The following is a 5,960-nucleotide window of genomic DNA, read 5'->3' as shown; positions in this document are numbered from 1 at the left end:
AAATTTGCTTAGTAGTGTGGGAATTTTTAAGGAAAGAAAGAAAGACATTTAGAGAATCATATCCTTCGCTGATCCATCCGCGGATCTGAGCGAAAAGCAGGGCTCTGATTGGCTGGCCACAACCTGACAGGAGAGTTGCGGCTGCCAATTTCTTTGTTGCTTGGCCCAGGGAACAAAAAAAATATTGCGACCTCATAGGAGACATGAAGGTGTCTCTCAGGGGCTCATCATGGGCAAAAATGTGCACAAAATGTTTCTTTTCAGCCTATCTGCAGAGCTCCTGCAGCTGTGACACCCAGTGCAACTTCGCAATGGATCTGCAGATCCAAAGCACAATTTAAAAAACAAACAAAAAACTCACACACCAAGGCATGGGGCAGGGTGCATGTGGGGGGTGTATGGTAATTAAATATTACATTGTGTTAAAAAACACTTGGGAGGCAGAATATAGATGAAGCTTCTAAGAAATTACAGTTAAACCTACTTTAAGATGGAGGATCTGTGTAGCTAATGGATGCCACACTCTTCTTAATGCAATATGGCCTATGAGAGTTACTTGTTTCACAGTGCTGATAAATCTTGGCACCGTGATCCCAGTTGGATTATAGTGCCATAAACTTCTGGGATTAAAATCTGTGTAATGAAAAATTTCCTAGCTAACGTAAAGAAAAGTTTCAATTCTATTAAGGACACAGAGGCGAGGATTAGGCTTGGTCTTTCTTCACCTTATTATAATTAGATTACTTCAGCAGCCATTTAAAGTTTGTAAAAGATCATTAAAAAAACGAAATCTCACATGAACACTAGGGAGTGACATCAACATATTCCAACCAATGATTGTACAGTCCATTAGATAAAATCCTGTGTAAGCCCTGCGCCCCTAACGTGCTCGCAACGCGGCCTAAAGCCCTGGTCGGGCTTAGACCACTAGAGCCTCTGGAGAGCAAGAGCTCCAGAAGCCTAGGGTCAGGCCTATTGCACAGGCATCTTGTGCCTGGCCATTCCGGGATTGTTGTGTTTCAGGGCTTAGCCATCAATACTCCTGGGATGGCTTTCCATGAGAACCCTCTTGTCCCTGTCCTCCCACAAGCCCAAGCTTTTATGTAAAATATAGTGTGCACCATGGGCCTTCCCCTATGTGCTCTCTGCCCAATCTCTTTCTCCAAAGCTGAGTTCTGCAGGTAAATGTATCTATCTGAGTGAGGGGCTAGGGAGGGCCTTTCCCAGCAGTCTTACAAGTCAAGAGTTCAGCAAAAGCACCTGCTATGGGAGGGAGACTTTGCTCGCAGAGAAGTCAAGTCTAACATAACACATCTGATGGGCAAGACACACGCCTTACTGGCTGGTAGCACACCTACAGAGGAGCAGGGAGCTATGCTAAGCAGGCAACAGAAAAGTCATGTATGTGACAGTCACTAGTCGCTCTGGTGCAATCGGTTAGTGTGTTTAGCTGCTAAGCAAAAGGTTGGTTGTTCAAGCCCACCCAGGGGCGTATCATTTTGTCTGCATGAAGCACTTTAATGAAACACAGATACATACCTTTGCTCTCTCCTGCTTGAGACCCTTTCCCTGAATATTTCAATCCTCTGCGTTCTCTCTGCACCTGCAGTCAATTTCATAATTAGGATAGAAAACTAAAGTCCTAGACCTGTAATACAACTGTAGGCATATGAGGAGGGGAAAATAAGTCAAAAGGCCCACAGCATTTGTTGATCTGACTCGGAGGTTGCAAGTGTAAGGACCTTGTGGCGCAACGGTAGCGTGTCTGACTCCAGATCAGAAGGTTGCGTGTTCAAATCACATCGGGGTCACTGCTTACCATTTTATTCCCCACTGGGTTCATATATTTCCTTTCGAAAACAAAGTCAAAAGAATGCAGCCTTGCATTGGCCGGGAATCGAACCCGGGCATCCCGCGTGGCAGGCGAGAATTCTACCACTGAACCACCAATGCTTCACATGGGTTGTTCACAGGGAGAGCTCTGCTCAAGACAGTGATCAGGTGCACACACTTAAATTGTACACATATGAACAAAGTGTGCGCAGCAGACATGATAACGCCAACGTTTCACATGAAGATGGCAAGAATCAGATGCAGGAGACTATAACTATGAATGTCTTTGCATTTGCTGAGGTCACTGGCTTGGGACTAGAGTTGTGGTTATCAGGGCATGATGGCAGGCTGCCCCCGACAAAAGTGGTTCACAGAATGCACCCGCCAGATCACCAGCATTGTTGTGTTTCAGATTATCTCACTGAACTCTCCTCCTGGAAAATCCTTCCCATTGGCTTTCCCAGATTCTGTGTCCTCCCCTAAATGCTAGGGTGAAACGGGCAGAGTTCTGCGCCCTGCGTCCCTTTACGCGTCCCTAACGCGCTCCCAACGCGGCCTACAGCCCTGGTCGGGCACAGCCCTGGTAGGGCTTAGATCACTGGAGCCTTTGGAGATCAAGAACTCCGGAAGCCTAGGGTCAGGCCTATTGCACAGGCATCTTGTGTCTGGCCATTCCGGGATTGTTGTGTTTCAGGGCCTAGCCATCAATACTCCTGGGATTTCTTTCCCTGAGAACCCTCATTTCCCTGTCATCCCACGAGCCCGAGCTTTTATGTAAAATAAAGTCTGCACCGTAGGCCTTCCCCTATGTGCTCTCTGCCCAATCTCTTTCTCCAAAGCTGAGCTCTGAAGGTAAATGTATCTATCTGAGTGAGGGATTAGGGAGGGCCTTTCCCAGCAGTCTTACAAGTCAAGAGTTCAGAGAAAGCACCTGCTATGGGAGGGAGACTTTGCTCGCAGAGAAGTCAAGTCTAACATAACACATCTGATGGGCAAGGCACACTACTTACTGGCTGGTAGTACACCTACAGAGGAGCAGGGAGCTATGCTAAGCAGGCAACAGAAAAGTCATGTATGTGTCTCATACACTGGGACCGGTAGTAATACTGGCTCTAACACCATTAGACAGTAGTCTATTCATCATTACGTCCAACAATAACAAGACACTAAGCAAATGAGAAATGCTGTATGGCATAAAGACGCATTATATAACACAAGCTCCAGGCAGGCACACACATATCAAGATATATATTGAGTCTCAGGAACGGTGCTACAGTTATTAATCTCTGTGGTGCAATCGGTTAGCGCGTTCGGTTGTTAACAGAAAGGTTGGTGGTTCAAGCCCACCTAGGGAGGTATCCTTTTGCCTGCATGAAACACTTTAATGAAACACAGATACGTACCTCTGCTCTCTCCTGCTTAAGACGCTTTACCTGAACATTTCAATCCTCTGTGTTCTCTCTGCACCTGCAGTCAATTTCATAAATAGGATAGAAAGCAATAGGCCAAGCCTTGTAATACAACCGGAGGCATATATGGAGGGGAGAAAAGTTACAAGGCCCACAGCCATGGCTGAGAAGGAACTGTGGGACAAAATGCAGGCTGTGCGGGGCAGAATAGGAAGACTTAGAACACCTACTATGCATCTGCCCAAGGCTGAAAGAGGAAAGAGTAGCCCTGTTAAAAACTGCCTTCAATGAACAAAAAATCCGCACACGTAGACAAGCGGTTCTTGCTTGTTTCGACCCAGCCTTTCCCCCATTAAATGGGAAGTTGGTCATATTCCTGAAATGTTTGGAACTGAAACTAAAAAATCTGGAAGTTGGCACCAGACCGGACTAGTTGAAAACTGGCCAAGACACCACACTACGACCACACACCCGCACCAAATTGTTTTTATCAAAGGTTTTTTGTTTTAAATCATAATATATTTTTTCTCACAATTTTTTATCGGAAGGTATGAGCGATCAATGTACTTTTGTAATGGTTTTAATTAACCTAAAACAATAAAAATTACTTACTTACTTACACAGCATTTGTTCATCTGGCTCCAAAGGCTGCAAGTGTAAGGACCTAGTGGCGCAACGGTAGCGCGTCTGACTCCAGATCAGAAGGTTGAAATGAAATTGAAATTAAAATATTTATAAAGCGCACGACTACCGAGAGGTTTCTTGGCGCTAGGGATGCAATCCCGTGGGCAGAACAGGGAGCAGGCCGCTAATGTGGAAAAGCTTGAGAGAAGAGAAATGTCTTGAGAGCTTTCCGAAAATCCAAGTAGTGGGGAGAGGACCTGAGGGAGAGGGGAAGAGTATTCCAAAAAGCGGGGGCAAGGGTAGAGAATTTGGTGCCTCCCGATTTCTTCTTCTTGAAGCGCGGAACAGAGAGAAGGGATTGGGAGGAGGAGCGCAGCTCTCTGCTGGGGATATAGGCCTTAATTTCAGAAATGATGAAGGCGGGGGCCGTCCCTGCCCGGGCCTGGAAGGTTATGCAGCCCATCTTAAAGAGGGCGTGTTCCCGAATGGGAAGCCAATGCAAGGCTATGAGCAAAGGGGTGACGTGGTGAGACTTAGGGAGATTAAAAACAAGTCGGGCGGCCTGGTTTTGGACCAGCTGTAGTCACCGAAGGTCATAGGCAGGGACACCAGTGTACAAAACATTGCCGTAGTTGAGACGGGAGATGACCATGGCTAAGAGAATGAGTTTGAGGGCAGAGAGGGAAAAGAAACGTGGAATCTTACGGATAGTGCGGAGAATCAGGAAACAAGATGAAACAACTGAGCTAATCTGGGAGTGCAGGGTGAGGTGATCATTCAATTTTATCCCTAAAGTCTTGACTGAGGAAGAGGGGTATGGAGGAAGACCCAAAGAGGAAGGCCAAAACAGAGAATTCCAGGGACTGGAGCAACCACCTGTAAGGACCAATTCGGTTTAATCAGGGTTTAGCTTCAGGTGGTTGAAGTTCATCCAGTCCCTGATGAAAATCATAACTGATTGGAAATTGTGAGTGGATTCTGGGGAAGAGGACAGATTGAAAATAAGCTGGAGGTCATCGGCGTAATTGTAGACCGTGACCTCCATCTGCTGTAGTGCAAAAACAAGGGGGAAAATATACAGATTAAACAAAAGAGGGGACAGGGAGGATCCTTGAGGAACACCACATTGAACTTTGCGGGGGGGGGGGTGCAGAAAAATCGGCCAGGTGGACGGCCTGAGTGTGGTCCCTCAGGAAGAATGAGAGCCAAACCAGGGCAGATCCCCCGATGCCAGCCGCCCTGACACGGGTGAGAAGGATGGAGTGGTCAACCGTGTCAAAGGCGGCGGATAAATCAAGAAGGACCAATGCCTGGGGAAGATTAGTGTCCATTCCCACTCTGAGTTTGTCCATAACGGAGAGAACTACTGACTCCGTAGAGTGCGGGGGGCGAAAGCCCGCCTGACAGGCGGCTAAACAGCCATTTTCCTCAGCGAAGGCACCGAACACTTTAGTGACGTGTCGTTCTAGTATTTTGCCTAAGAAGGGGAGGAGGGAGATGGGACAATAATTTGCCATAGAGGTGGAGTCCGCACCAGGCTTCTTTAAAATAGGAATTATTGTAGCTGATTTGTGAGGGTGTGGAACAATGCCCTGGGCAAGGGAGCCATTAAGAAAAGTGAGGGGGGGGCAGGGGGCAAGCCACATAGATTTGTTTTAGGATGCGTGCAGGGCAGATATCAGAGGGGGATCCTGACTTAACCCTTTGGAGAAGGGACAAGAGTGTCTCCCTGGTCAGGGGAGGTATTTGATCGAGATGTGATCAATTGGGCGGACGCTGAGGATCGGAAAAGGAGGGGGAGGGAGGTGGAATATTAGACTTAATTGCTGTGATTTTCTCAATAAAATAAATATTGAGAGAGTCACAGAGGGCCTGGGAAGGGGAAGGTTTGAGGGTGGCTCTGTCACAGAATGCCAGGTCCTGCACAAAAGTAAAGATTTCTCTCGGTTGGTTTTCGGCCGACAGGAGTTTTGAGGAGAAATAATTAGTCTTGGCAGAGAGAATGGCTTTCATGTATTGCTTAAGAAGTGAAACGTATTGCAGTTTGAGTGTGGGACAGTAAGCGCGTCTCCAAGCCGCTCTGCCTGCCGTACT

At 47.1% G+C, this 5,960-nt stretch overlaps 1 non-coding gene across 1 annotated transcript; it reads right to left on the bottom strand.

The window, feature by feature from the left end:
* Positions 1–1,882: 1,882 nt before the first annotated feature.
* Positions 1,883–1,953, bottom strand: TRNAG-GCC (transfer RNA glycine (anticodon GCC)). Its single transcript has one exon. It is a non-coding gene; the product is annotated as a tRNA-Gly (tRNA).
* Positions 1,954–5,960: the final 4,007 nt, after the last annotated feature.

This window comes from Lissotriton helveticus, chromosome 1_2 (genome assembly GCF_964261635.1).
Source record: "Lissotriton helveticus chromosome 1_2, aLisHel1.1, whole genome shotgun sequence".
NCBI classification, from domain to species: domain Eukaryota; kingdom Metazoa; phylum Chordata; class Amphibia; order Caudata; family Salamandridae; genus Lissotriton; species Lissotriton helveticus.
The sequence above is the reverse complement of the archived record's forward strand: the minus strand, read 5'-3'. Positions and strand labels throughout refer to the sequence as shown.